The sequence below is a fragment of the Lytechinus variegatus genome, chromosome 14 (assembly GCF_018143015.1).
Source record: "Lytechinus variegatus isolate NC3 chromosome 14, Lvar_3.0, whole genome shotgun sequence".
Taxonomy (NCBI): Eukaryota; Metazoa; Echinodermata; class Echinoidea; order Temnopleuroida; family Toxopneustidae; genus Lytechinus; species Lytechinus variegatus.
The window spans coordinates 19,459,790-19,476,060 of record NC_054753.1 but is presented as its reverse complement, the minus strand read 5'-3'; positions in this window follow the sequence as shown (position 1 = coordinate 19,476,060).

Sequence of the window (16,271 nt, the reverse complement as noted above, 5' to 3'; positions counted from 1 at the left end):
GCATTCCTACTTTGAGTGCATATCTTAGCATGATGCACAATGTACTTGACAAACTGTGAAATACCAGTCATTCGTGGAAGCATTGTTGTTTTTGTGGATGTAAATGAAAACAACAATTCAAATGAATATATGAATAATCAAGACATCAAAGTTGGTGCTTATCTCATTAGATTTTAAAGCACCATGCCACTTTAGTACAAATAACCTTCTTCTGATCATGCGTAGAATCTTTTGATCATGCGCAGAAAGGAACTAGGAACTGGCTTAATGTTACTATCTACCTTAGATCACACCCATACACTGTAAAAACGCTGTTTAATATTTAATATCATACAAATCCCAAGAATGATCTGTAATCTGATTGGTCTGAATCGGATCACATGATATTCAGCGACTTGCACTATATGGCATCGAAAATGCACTATCCTGCACTCTGACATCATACCAAATGTACTATCCGGCACTCTGACGTGACCAGCGTGCAGGATAGTGCGAGGTCTAGAATTATCTACAAGTATCTGAAATTTAGATAAAATATAGCATTCGGAGCAACTAAGTAAGTCAGTAATGTGCTCGACTCGCCAAGTTGATATACCGTTCTCGGTCCTGCGAACCTCGGTGCGGTATATCCATTGGCTCTTCTCGCACATCGTTCATTATTTTGCCCTGCATGCACGCACTTACGTGCATTATTTGTATAATGTTTATCGTTTTATCGCCAAGATGTATGACAGAAGACGGCTTATTACAATTGATGGAAATGGAAATAAACCTCATTAAATTACATTAAATTTTCACTAATTCGGCCACCCTTATTGTTCCACCAAATATGCTGAAATTGAAATGGGGGGAAATATGAGAAAATTATTATTTATAAAAGCCCATTTGAATATTTTGTTTGGTTGTTAAACAATTTCATCGAGTCTGAAAAAAGGAGATTAGTTTTTTTTTCTGAGTATAGATGAAGCAACCTATATATTTTCCTCTGGTGGGACATTAAGATAATCTGCATAATCCTCCAAAATATCAAATTCGTTCAGGTAATTGAAGAACTTGTAGCACGTGTGAAACCAAACTTGAATCACGAACGCTAATCACAATCACGAATTCAAATCCTACTTCGGATGTGAATTCCCGTTAAGTTACACTCAAATAACGGTACGAATTTTATGTGTGAAAGGCTTGACCTCCAGCACATCTTATGGGGTGGAACTTACGTTTCCTTTCAAGCAGTTCCGTAGTATATAATACAATTTGCATGCACTCACCGTATCGATGCAGTGTTTTGATTGACAATCACCAAGGACACATACCGCCTTCGCTCGGGAATTCGAATTCAAATCACAGTTCAAGTGAGCGTGTGAAAGGTCCGGTGATTCTAAAGACGAATTGCAATCATCAATACAGTGATGATGATAGATTCACGTGTGAAAAGGGACGAATATATCTTTACTCATTCACTATTTCCACGAAGAATGTAGCTGCCAATCATTTTTTGCTTTAGTTTTCAGTGATTTTGCAGATATTTATTTCATACCAGAATTTCTTCACTTGCTTTTACGCTCCCTTTACCCGACATCTTTTATCCACTCGCTTGCTGTCTCCTCCTCTCCTTCCCTTTTCTCTCTCTCTCCCTCTGACTCTTTTCTTAGCTTTTCTTACCCTCTCTCTCTCTCTATTTATTTTCCTATTCTCTTCATGCTTCTTTTCACTCTCTTTCTCGATCGCTCATTCTTTCTCTCGCCGCTATAACTCATTCCTTCCCCCTTGTTTTCATGGCCAGCTCTTTCCCTATTTTATCGTATAATACCATGGCGTGAGACAATATAATTTGTTTAATGGGATATCATCTTTCTATCATTATAAAAAAATCCAATAAACACTTACCACCGGCCACAAAATCAGCTACTGATGAAATGGCAATGAAAAGATGAACCTGTTTTACCCGCCCATGCCCCTATACAACCAATTGAAGAATATGAGAGCCACTGTTAACATTTGCAATCGTGGTCTGAAAGTTAAAGTGTGTTTGCAGTTTGTTTTGAAAGGTGAGCCTCAGCGTGCTTAAGATAAGGTTCCATTCGCATTTTGGTAAATATGAATAATAGTTTCATTTGATATCAATTTCACCTTCCTGTTACCTAGCTCCGACATTCAGCATCACACTTTCTCAGATTACTAAAAACATTTTCTGAGAAGTCTAGTCATTGTATAAAGACGTAAGAGCAGTTTTTCATTTCTTCACAGACGGAAATCGATTGCTTTATAATCTATATTCCATTTTCATCACAGAAACCAATGAATAAGAAACGAGCCTAGTGGATGAAATTTTAATTGAGAATGAGGATTCAATTTTCCTGTACACTCTAAAAATTCTAAAGTTCAATCAACATTCGAAATGTTGTCACTCCTCCATCCTTTCAAATGTTAAGTTAACATTTCTTTTTTCGAATAACTTGTCATTTTTATTTTTCATCTGGTTTAATTTCCACCGATCAATGAAGTTGCAAAATTTGATATAATGACATTATTATGCCGAACAACCTATGCGTACATACAACAAGTATAAGATATAATTGACAATCATTAAATCTTTACGCTACATGAATAAAGTGTGTAATGCGAAAAAAAACCTTGGAAATCAAATGATTGAAGACAATTCTCCCTTTTAAACAACTCGTTAAAATACTTTTCTAAATATAAATATTCAATGAAATAGGAACATTTCACTCGTTAATGTGCTTCTAAACCGTTGTAAAATTTTCTAGACTTATAATTAAAAAGGTATACAAAAGATCAAACATAAAGTAAATGCTTTCATAAGAAAATTTAATGCACAAGGTCTCGTATAAAAGATGACAAAATGGATTTTTAAGTTATGAACTTTGTTTTCCGAATTGATAGCACAGTAAAAGCAAGAAAAGCTCACTTATTTTTATAATTTGCTCGTGCAAATGGATATTTACCGGCCCCTTTTTCTATTTATCATTTATTTTCGATATATATGTGTTATATAAATGTGTTCAGGGACTCGCACCAGAATACTACTCAAATTATTTTCAGGATCTAAACAAAACCCATTCGAAAAATACGAGACAGTCCGTCAGACACGATCTTATTCCAAGGTGTAGTTCTGTTTATTGTAAGCATTCCTTATTTGCTTGCCGGTCATCATATGGGAATGACAAAAACAGGTTGATTAACAATTAAGGTTTACGCTGACACTTTGTAAAATTCATGTATTTGAATGTTTGAATACCATGGAACAATCTCTCTAATTTTGCAATGTTCGTTATTAATGTCTTCGCAATTCAGCTTGTATTGCATTTTTTGCCTATGTTATTTTGAATGTTTTTATCTGAAAATATTTTCTGTTATTACATTCTTGTGTATAGGGGCCCCATGGGAGCTCAACTGATGTTGAATGAGCTACCCCTTATTGATAAAGAATAAACAATAAGCAATTGTTCTAACTCAATCACGCATGAATTATTAACATTGGGATTGACTTTTAAATAAAAGAGTGGAAACATAATTTATCTCTTTATTGGTGTACATCTTATGAAGCAAAACTATGATCATAAAATAGGAAACAACAATAATAATAATATTCTGCATTTATATAGCGCCTAATCATCGGAACGACGTCTCTATGCGCTTTACAGACATATTATTACCCCGGTCATCGGATCCTTGCATGCCCGCATACAATGTATCCACCTTCTCCACTCCCTGAGGAGCATTCCAACAAGAGTTCAAAGACTCAGTTGCAAGGCATACTACATAGGCTTTTGGATGTACCCTTATATCACCTGAGTCGAGAGTGGCAAAGCGTGGATTAACGCCTTGCCAAAGGACGCTTGGCCATGGTGGGATTCGAACACACGACCCTCTGATTACAAGGCTTGATAATCCCACTGAATCCTTTCCCTTTTTTCCTGGAAAGCACGATGTACAATCATGGATTTTTCAGATGAAAAATGGAGAAGCATAGAGTGAGCAAGACCGTAGTATGAGAGTGCGTCAATTGAACGTCATTCAGTATTTACATTATTTGCCAGAATTTATCCATATCAAGACTACTTCTCCTACATGGCAGCGGCCTGCCGGGAATTCTCGTTCAATTTGAAAATATAATCGTAAGCCACCGGTTACAGCATCATAAAAAAACAATTTTTTTCACCAATCAGAGCCACGCCCGTTGATTCTTTTTTTAGAGGGGGGGATCTAGTAAAAGGTCTGTTTCTTGGACAGTACACACGATTCTTTCGACAAGAGGACCCAGATGGTATTTCAAATCGTAATGATCATTATATTTTTTTCCACATTGGCTTGACCTTTAAAGCAGGTGGCATTAGAAAATGGATCATGGAAAGGTTCTGTATTTCTTGCTTCAAAGTCAGGACGCCTGGTGCGTCGTAACCTCTATTGCTAATGTAAGCTCATGAGCATTTATGAGAATAGACAAATTAATGTGATTCACGATGTGAGTCCTCGACCTAGCCTAATTGGACTACTCTTAGTTTGTGGATCTGTCAGTTCAAAGTGGCAAAAGAAGCGGAACACCTGCGAAATTCCGAGGAAAATGACCCTCAATTTGAATGTAACGTTTTCTGGGTTTTACGCCTTCTCTACACGTAATTTCAAATCTGTATTTCGTAATCATGTTTTTTTTTTTTTTACTGTTGTCTGTATTATGTACTTTATGTAACAAATGTCGATTGTTATGATAAATGTTTACTTGAATTGAATTGAATGGACGTTTAGTCATCACACTAATGGGGTATTGCAAGAAACTTGCGATCAATGGCAAGTCTGTTTTCGGTCCCTAAATCAACCATAATAATCTGCTTCTTGACATTTGCTACAGTTAAGATTGATCTATCAATTTAAAAAAAATCAACAGAATATTTGCTCTCGATTGCAGTTCCTTTCTTGCAACAACCCCTATGAATGTTTTATGAACAATACAATGACATTGAAAAATCTAATTTTATTCATGTCTAATTGTGTTTACGACCTTTAAATATTAACTCTTTGTGTAAGCAACCATCATAAGTATAAAGTCTGTAGCCTGCAGTTGTATATACTTGGCGTTCCGTTTTGCATGTTTTGGGAGCCTTGAAAACAATACTGAGGGTTAACTGGTTGCACATGAAAATGTTACCAGCAAATTTATCAATATAGCCCATGGTTGCATAATGACCATGTTGCCAAGATAATATTATCATTGTCTAAAGAAATTTTCCCCAAGCTCCAACCGTCATTATGATTATATCATGTGCATTCACAGATTATTTTTCGAGTAGTGAAAAAAAAATAAGACAAGCAGAGATTAAGAAAGGGGGAGAAATGGTTAAGAGGAAGATAACAAAAACGGCCATGTCTTACAAAAACTTTTCAAGAGGGCTTTATAGATCCATTGTAGTTTGTTTGCAAAAGAGGCTACATGTAGATCCATAAAGGGAAGAAATGTTTGGGTTTGTTTATAATATAAAGACAGGCAGAATTTTTTTTAAATACTAAATGTTTACATGGTAGGGTATCATTACAATTTAGTTTCACATGAAAATAATGAAATATGGGAGAATAAAAATGAATTTTACAGAGTGGTTCTTATCCCATCTGCACACTATCTCTTCAGAAGAGCACATTTGCAATAGGGGTTAGATCACTTTTTCATAAAATTTAATACTTGTTTTTGTATAGATTTTTAGTCGGTCTGTAAGATGATTTTAAAGAAAAGTTGAATTTTCCATGAAAAATTGATATCAATAACACAGAAAATTAACTATTTTCTTAAGAAAGTGTTGGATCATTTTCAGTTTGTTTGCAAAAGGGGCTAGATCCACAATGGTAATTTAACATATTTTAAAAATTAAGACAGGTGGATTTCTTTTATACCCGATTTCATATTCACATGGTAGGGTATAGAATATAATGACAATTTAGCTTTGCATTAATATTGCATATGGCAGAATAAAAAATCTTGATTTTCTCAGAATAACCTAAAGTAGATCTAACCCCTTTTGCAAACAAACTATATTGCAGAGCTACTGGCTTCACTGGCGTGAAATCGCCAAATGAATTTGTGTCACATGGATATCCGCTCCGACCCATTAAAAAAAATCAATATCATATGAATTTACGTGTATATCCACTCAAACATATCAGGTTAAAATAATGCGGGGTTGAATGATATGGGAATAATGTGTGATAGAATACTGTTGCACTTTATTGGCCCTACATCAAACAGATGGAATGAACAATTACAATCGGGTGTACTTTTGGTTGTAAACTTGTAATTGCAATATAAGAGTTTCGTCCAAGACGAAATATGTTTACAATTTTTCGACAGCTCCGAAACTTGGGACGAAACTGCTATTCCGGTTCACTAATTTTCGACAAAGGCCTCTCAGCTGTTCATTGTCATTTGACGGGCTTTTCCAATACATCATTTTACTGTGTTCTTGAATTACTGCGCGCGACTAGACATTTAAGTGCGACTCTAAGTCGTACTTAAATCTTTGTGAAACACCCCCAGGGGCCAGTTTCATGAAGCTGTTCGTAAGATACGAATGACTTTCCGCACGACTGGTGACCCTTTCTTGATCTCCCTATGTCATGTATGGAACTGACTTAGCGCCTAAGAACAGGTTCCAGTCGTGCGTACAATTGTGTGTAACTTTACGAACATCTTTCTGAAACACCACCCTAATCTATAAACATCTTTCAGATAATTATCAACAGAATAACCTTGAAGCGAAGGGAAAAGCGTCTGCACGCTCTGCACGCTATCCACCAACCAGTGGGACTACCTTGATATAGAAACATCTTTAAGATAATTATGAACAGAAAAACCATGAAGCGAGGAGAGAAGCGTATGCCCGCTATCTACCAACCGGTGGGGTAAAAAGACAGAGAATTCGATTATAAAAGGCAATAGATTAATCTGTACTTCAACGGATATTTTTGTTTCAAGATAATTCTTGTGAATTAACTAGGGACAAGTTCGTCCCCACTCATGTTTAAAGACGCCAATACAGATATTTTTTGTCCTCACTATTTGCACAAAGACTGCTACAAGTTAATGTAAATTGATTATAATAAAAAGAGGCGGAATGACAAGTCTACTGTGTCTACCATATGGTGATAAAGGTGTTTTAATGGACATGATGTATGGGTAATGAGTTTTCACCCTTTTCTGTTTTCGATCCTTTCGCGTGGGATGTGAGTTCACATGCGGTGTTCAGTCACACCGTTGAAACCGACTCCAAATCGACCGATGGTGTGTCATTGGTAATAATGTAATAGCTTTGATCGGTCTGGTGTTGGTTCCGCTGGTGTGCCTGTAACATGAAAGCTGAGGAGAATAAACACATGCTTTCCTTCCTGAAATCTTAGACGAGTGACTAGTCGAATTTGCCTCTTTGTGTTTTTGCATGTCTCCGGATTTTTTTTCGTAAGTTCACATTTGACAACGTTCGAACTTTGTTCGAATGTTTTTGTAAACGTCATTAATTTAGAATATCTAGGCCTATATTTCTTAAACCCACTATTTTCTCGATTAGATAGTGATGTGCGTTGAGGGTTGTTTCTATAATTTCACCTAACTTTCCGAATGCTCATGACGGTGTAAATGTTTTTTTATCAACCGGGCATGATTTGACAACGGTATCAAAAACACAGATTTTCAAGATAAAGGGTGGTTTTGGAAGACTGGTCAATGATTAATCGCGGGGTCAACCGTAATTAGGAGGGGTTTTTTAACCTTTCTTTAAAGACTAGCCAAACGTGTTTAGGGCATGTTTTTCCCTAGCTTTTTCAACGGAGTTATATTTTGGCGACAACTTGTTTAGGGGCCAAAATGTGTAAATAAATCCCGCGAAAAACTTGTTAAGGGTGTTATTTTGCACACAGAGAAAAAAACTCGTTTAGGGGGTGTTTGAAAATAATTTGGTCGCGCGTATGTACAGCAATACATTTGATTCCCCCGGGGGATGGAGCCACTCTCACTCGATGTTTAAGTAGTGAACAAACCATAAAAATGAAGGAATAAATGATTTTTACAATGAAAGCTCTGCATGGGCCACCTAAGTCTATAACATCACCCTTTAATAACTTAAATATAGGGCGCCTTGCCCCTCCCCCGCTTCTTTTACTCGTTTCTTGTCCTTTGTTTCGTTGGGGTTTTTTTTATTTGTCATGCCTGGATCTTGTACCGTTTTGTCACGTCCTGTTTTTGTAACGTTTTGTTTTGTGTATCCCTTTCACTTGTTCTTCCTATCTTGTAATATTAACAAGTATTTACATATAATTTCTACAAGAAAGATGCGATGATTTATATATTATATATGCTTGAATTTCTACAAGATAGAGATGATTTGTATATTATACATATTTTTGAACTTTGTATTTTGCATTATGTCTTATTATTTATTGAAGGAAACCTTCAATAACAAGCTTTGCTTTTCGGAAGATTTCTTTTTCGCTTCATAACGTTATATTATATTTGGCTTTACTTTGTAACTTTGTTGAAATCGTGAAATGAAATAAATTCGTTATCAATCAATCAATCATATTCGTCACTTCTGCCCTAGATATGCATGTATACACACTAAGAACAACTCACAACCAGAATTTCCTTTGTTAAGAAGGACAAGAATGGGTCCCACTTGTATGTCTTTCATAACTGCACAGAAAAAAATGTGGTGTTAACATGTGAACATAGAGGACCACACCAGTTATTTTACATCGGTGTTAAAGTGGTAGTGTTAGTTTTACACCTATAGGTGTTATTACAACACCTATGGTTGTTACATTTACACTCTTTGGTGTTATGTTCAAAGCAGGGTGTGGTCCTCTATTAACACCGATTGGTGTCAGTTTTAAGAATGGGTCCCATTTTTGTGTCTTTCATTTAAATGTCAATATCTGAATGAGGATAATGGAATCAAAACCATCTTAGTTTTGTTTTGTCTCCCTAAGAGCTATAGTAAGCCAGTAAGCTATATGGAGATGAATTTAGCCACAAACCTGATATTCACTTTACCAAATTGATAGCTGTCAGTGTTTCAACCTACACAAGAACTTTATAATGCTTCATAAAGGTCAAGTCTACCTGAAAAAAAAATGTTGATTTGAATCAGTAGAGAAAAATCCGACAAGCACAATGCTGAAAATTCATCAAAATCGGATGTAAAATTAGAAAGTTATGACATTTCAAAGTTTCGCTTATTATTAACAAAATAGTTATATGAACGAGCCAGTTACATTCAAATGAGACAGTCGATTATGTCACTCACACACCTCCTTGCCTGAAGCACAAAATGATAAAATAATGGAATTCCACGTCTTCAGGTAGGAATGCAACTTTATTTCACATGACAATGAAGAGAAACTCAAAATATTTCATATTTCATATAACAAAAAGAAATAGTGAGTGATATCATCAGTTCCTCATTTGCATACCGACCGAAATGTGCATATAACTGTTTTGCGAAATGAAACGAAACTTTAAAATGCCATAACTTTCCTATTTTACATCCGATTTTGATGAAATTTTCAGTGTTATGCTAGTTGAATTTTTCTCTTTTTATTCAAATCAAGTTTTTGTTGGGGTGGATTTGTCCTTAATTCTGAATAGGTTGTACACCATTGGAGAGTTTCATTGGAGGACTTGTCGGACTCTTTTCCCGACAAATCCTGTTTTATCCGACAGTTACCATAATAACAGTACATGCCAGCCAAAAACATTCAAGGAAAGTTGTTAGGGGCCCCGTCTTACAAAATTGATAGTTAAGATTGATCCAATCAATCGTAACTCTATGGGAATCCATCAGTACCATAGTTTCTACATGATGTATACAAAACACACCAAATTGTCAATGAATCAATGAATTCATGGATATGCATTCATATCTAAAAGATCTTTTGAACAAACATGCAATTTATATGTTGACTTTGCTGGTTTTCCCTAGTTTCGATTGGTCAGATTAATCGCAACTCTTTGTAAGATGGGCCCCAGATCTGACAACTTGTCAGACAAAAATCTTGGAGAAATGCTTCCCGGGGTTATACAAAAATTGTTATTTGGTGTAAATTCAAGATTTATCAGTTATTATATGCATTAGAATATACATTTTTAAGACCAACTTGGGAATTATAGAGAATTATAGACACCGTGCTGACGATCTGATTCAGCACGACAGAGTTTGGTTGGTGCTACAGATCTTAGACGACCATTAGAATTTCCGGATATTCGTGTTTAAAAAACCTACACACTAAGTAATGTTTGAATCCTAATGAAGCACTTGTACCAACCTTTATTGGTGTAATCTTGCACCCTAAGCGGCAAAAGGTGAAAAAAGCACATTTTTGTCATCAAATGCACCAAGAAATGCTCGCTCGCACCCTAATAGGTGCAAATATGAACCTGTTAAGGTGCATAGTAATTGAAATTAAAAAGGGTTCAAATTTGAACCTTTATTACATTGTTCATTTTTGCTCCCTATAGCATGTATAGGGTACTTAAAATTGCTAAATGCACCCTAAAATGAGCATAATTACACTCATTAGCACCCCTTTGGATGCAGCTATTGTACCAACCCGGATGGTTTAAACTTGATCCCATATTTCTTAGTGTGTATATGATCAGCAACTGATCTACGGCGCTATAAACCCCTTTGGGTGCAGCTATTGTACCAACCCGGAGGGTTCAAACTTGATCCCATATTTCTTAGTGTGTATATGATCAGCAACTGATCTACGGCGCTATAAACCCCTTTGGGTGCAGCTATTGTACTAACCCGGAGGGTTGAAACTTGATCCCATATTTCTCAGTGTGTATATGATCAGCAACTGATCTACGGCGCTATAAACCCCTTTGGGTGCAGCTATTGTACTAACCCGGAGGGTTCAAACTTGATCCCATATTTCTCAGTTTGTATATGATCAGCAACTGATCTAGGGCGCTATAAACCCCTTTGGGTGCAGCTATTGTACCAACCCGGAGGGTTGAAACTTGATCCCATATTTCTTAGTGTGTATATGATCAGTAATCTAAGGCTCTAAGGCGCTATAAACACAGTTAGATCATGTGGAGGTGAGCTGAGCTACGAGTCTGATATTCACCTCACCAAATAGCTGTGGTTTTTTTTACACCTATACACTCTAAAGACAGTTTACCCAATAGTGGGTAAAATGGGAACGTGATTGTATGCTTGCTGGGTTTCGTAAATATTACACCTTGTTGCGTTGAAATTTACCCTTTAAACTTGCATTTTACCCAATACGAGGGGGAAAATTTACGCAGCAAACATGCTTGTTCTCGTTCTACTGAATATTGGGTAAATTTGTTCTCAATATTTTCAGTGTAGTAAGGAAAATAAATATACAATTTGAAGGTCACAATCCCAAGCTTTACCTTCTTTTTGTTGAAGATATCACTTATCTGAAATAGAAATGAAACCAATTACTTATCTTGTGATGTGGGATTATACAGCCAGTCTCTTCTCCTACCTACCTAGACCGTTATAGCAAAACTTGTCCAAAAAAAACCCCGCATAATCAGATTCATGAATTCTTCGCTTGTGTTAAGTTCTAGAAAATTTAATGATTCTTTATCATGTTTATTTGATTTCAAAAGTAATAAGTGTTTCTGCTTCTGTTTGTTTTCTTGTTCATGGAACTTTTGAGGAATCCAGTGCCCTTAGTCCAAAGTCCGCACCTCCCCCCCCCCCTCCCGCTACATACGCCAACGAATACTCCTTGGTATTATTAGATTTCTCACTCCCTGGAACATAACTTTCTTGAAACCAACTTGACCTTTCATTAATTACATGAAACCGAATCTACTCCGGCTTTCACATCTCTTCATTCAAACCACAAATGGAAAAGACAATCGCTTTACTATCACTCATAAGAATGCTCTGTTTCATTCATTTCCTCTCCTTCTTGTAACAAACCCTGTCATGCCTGAGGTATATATTTAGTAGCTTCCTTCAATTTGTAGAGCTCTGATTGGGGTTACGCAGGTTTTTATTATAGATTTGATGATTGCTCTCACTTAAAGAGTGGGATTCTGACATGGTGACTTCTGAAGGAAAAGGCTAAAGTTGACATGATGACTTTTAAACATCTGAGTTGCAATGTCCCAGTAGTGTCTGCGATATGTTATAAGAATGAAGCCTGGAAAAAATAGAGCGCCCAAAATTCATCATTAAGTGCTTCAAAACGTGCAATATAACATGCCGGAAACGTCTTATTAATCTCGCAAAGAGATTTTGTAAATGATGACTATTTTTCAGTCACAAATATTTTAAAAGTATTTGTACGATTATTCTTTTTCACTGTGTATTTTGTCATTCGTATTAACGATATTACATACATCATGAATCAAAGTTCAGTATTTTCTTTGTTTTGCCTATGTCTTTAACATCTTAAGGTCGCTGAATAAATAGGAAGCGGTATTAAGGAGTTTTGTTCCACGTCGCAGAACGGAAGGAAATAGATGCCTGTCATGACATATAACAACCAAGTTTTTGTCGAAACAGTTTTGAAATGAAACAGCAGTTTCGTCCTGGACTCGGGACAAAAAACATGATTTTGCAATCGTCAGCTGCGAAGCTAAGAATGAAACTGCTGTTTCGGTTCACAAATTTTCGACAAAGACCTCCCAGATGTTCGTTGTAAATTGACGGGCATTTCAAATAAATTTACTGTGTTATTGAATCCGTTCTGCGTCGTAGTGCAAAAACTCCACAATACTTTGGAATAACAAAAAACTTTCGAAGATATGATTTTAAGATCAAGTTTATTCATACTGATTGACATTCACTTGGCGCATGTGTATTATATACAATGATGAACATGATGAAATGGATTCAAAACAAACGATTGGCTGCGCGCGCACATGTCCGGGCATATAGTGCAGTGATGATCGGCCATAACAAAGGGTTATGAGAGGTCATTGTTTATGATAATTGTTTTCAATAACAAGGATCTACATCATGCATATAAAAATTTTCGGGTATGAAATAGCCACAATTTGTACTTTCGTATAACAGTCATTAACACCACGCGCATTCTCTCTATATAAAAATGGTTCAATAATAATCATTAATTCATCATCCTCATTGCTAATGCTGTTTTTACTTTCAGCTACCTTGATCATGAACAAAAATCATCGAAATCGAAAGTTATTCAACATCCAGATATATACACTTCGCATATAATATTTTGAAAGTGAGGAAATTCCCGATTCCCTGTTTGTAGGATTTGATCAGAATTCCAGCAATCTATAAATACATGGAAGTAGTTTCGACTTCTCTTTTTTTTATTATTTATAACGCCATAATATACAAATATATAAAATTTAAAGAAAATCCCTAGGAAAACGACCATTTTGGTTCCATTAAACATCCTGCTCTTCACTGAACTGATTTCAGATTGGTTCAACAACCCGCAAAATCGACTTGCTTACGAAAATCACTCTGACATCCTTAAGTGGTTGTTGTGTATTATATTAAGGGGCATCAGTCATTAATGCACGTGCACTTTAAATATTCTATCGTATTTTTTTATATTGAGAAAAAGTTCGCTGTCAGTCAATATGAGGAAATATCAACCGGGTGAACTGGGATTCCATTCCAGAGTAATTAGCTATGTTCGTTATGGAAGAACCAGGACGCGACAATAGCTTTCAAAGTTAAGGTAATATATCTTTCTATTACCTTAATTAAAATAATGAATTGTTGCCATAACCTCAGCTTATGCACACTCCAGTTATGAATTTGGGTTGTAACTAAGTAACATCAGGGCCAGGGGTCCGTTGCAGAAATAGTCGCGATTAAACGCAAGCCAAAAAATCAATCGCAAGTCCCAAATGCGCGCTGCTGATTGGTTGAAAATCAAGTTGCGCATGATTTTTAGAGTTGCAATTGATTGCAACTCTTTCTGCAATGGCCCCCAGAAGAAATTTTTAATTTGTATTTTGGCTAGTGGAATTTCAGAGAGTGCCGTGCACTGAGTAATTAATAGTGTCATTGGTGTAACGTTGTGTTACTTGGTAGTTGATCGCCGATAACTTATTTCTTTGGGTAATGGACTGCAATGCAATTAATTACAGCATGCATATTTATTTTTATTAATGATTTGGCTCGACAGTGGTGCAAGAGACAAAAATGAAACACGGTTTTGCTCTTTCTTCACAATATGCAGTGACATGCATCGCAATGTACTATGATCGAATCAGGTATAACACTTTAAATACTGATAATTTCCGGTCTTCCTCTAACGAGTCAATACAATGCCATAATTACAATTATTAAAAAAAAAATCAAAAAATGAAAATTACTTTTTCTATTTTTCGATATAGAAATGGAATGAAATAAAATGCTTTGCCCAATTGATCGTAGGCCCGGCAGCTGCTGTGCAGCGCCAGATCAATGACGCTCTATCCCTTTAATATAGTTGAACGCAAAACAGGTCTTTTGATCTGACGTGGCCGGGGTTTGAACCCATGACCTCCCTGCTATGAGACGGACGCTATACCAAGTAAGCCAACACACCGGATATTTCACCTGACATAATATTAGCTTCGCTGTTACAAAACAATGAACATTTGAACAAAGTATCAAAATATCATCTCAACTTCATCATAGAAAAAATCATGAAGTTATGGGGTGAGAACAATTGAAATACTATAGATGTCCAATCAGAACAAGGTTAATGAACCACATTGAATGCATCAAGGTAAAGAATACAATAACGGTTTAATAGGGTAATAATAGTCGAAATCGCCACTCACCAATTATGAAAAATCCGGTATTCCTTTTTGTATATACTCTTTTAAACTTTGAGGGATGGACAATTAAAAAGTATCTATTGATGCTAATGGCACCGAGGGACATGACTGACCCAATGAAGGTACACATGCTGATGAACCCCAAAGCTGTACAGAGCTCGTCGCTGAAGAGCCATTGTCCTCGAGAGATGGTGACTATGGTCACCGGCATGCTAACCGTTGAGACAAGGAGATCAGCAGCGCTGAGGCACAGGACTAAGGCATTGGATGCAGTCTTCAAGGAGCGATGCCTCAGCACCACCGCCCACAGGAGGGAGTTCCCTGATAGGGCCACGATGCAGATGACCGTTAGGATTAGGGCTTCTATGACCCTCTCCGCTACGTGGGGGATGGGCATGTCGCTGGCATTGTCTGTTGGGGAAGGAGAAGTACTGAAGTTTGTGAAGTTGACATCGGAGGCACTTGTTGTGAAGTCTCGCATGTTCGAGTACCTTAGATCAAAAGTTGCATTTGCGGTGGATCGGACTAACCTAGAAGTCAAATAATCTGTCTCTGGCATTCCTTCTGTAAGTGGCGCTGTGGTATCCATTTCTCCCGCCACTGCGTTTAATCAAATCAAACTTTATAAAAAAAAGTCTTTGTTGCTTCCTTACTTACAAGCATTCATGTTTCTTATCAATCGTGAAAATAATCACCACCAAATAATCCAAAAGATCGTTCTTCAAACAACTCCGATTCCAGCAGAATACCTTCAGCTAGACAGAGGGAGACAGTATTGACGTGCAGGTGTGATCATTCGCTGAGTGCATATCGCGGAATGGTGAACACCATTTACAAATCAAAGTAGTCACGGACAGTTGTTAAAAAATGACGGGGTGAGAGAGATAGAGAGATAAAGACAGGAGGCTTTCGACCAACCAGCAGAAAACGTAAATTGTACAATCACACTAGTCTACAAAATCACACCCCTAGCTTTTTCCTGTGTGTACTGAGAGCGCATTACTGACATCCGACATGCATATAACCAAATTATCGGTATTATTTTGCGTTTTAATTATTTCAAATTTTGTGGTTATTATCAATCTTGATATTGATATGATCATTATCAATATAATCATCATTATTTTGCATTATTATTGATTTTATTTATTTATCATTATTGTTATTGTTGTTAATACTATTACTATTATTGATACCACCACCATCATCATCAATACCATTTTAATTATTGTTATCATTTTCATTATTTTCGTCACTACACAGCAAAACTCTGGTGTTAACCGGTGTACATAGAGGACCATACCAGTTATTTTACACCGGTGTTAAATTGGTGGTGTTAGTTTTACACCTATAGGTGTTATTATAATACATTTTGTTGTTACATTTACACTCTTTGGTGTTATGTTTAATTTCTAGGGTGTAATTTTAACACCTCAGGGTGTGGTCCTCTATTAACACCAATTTT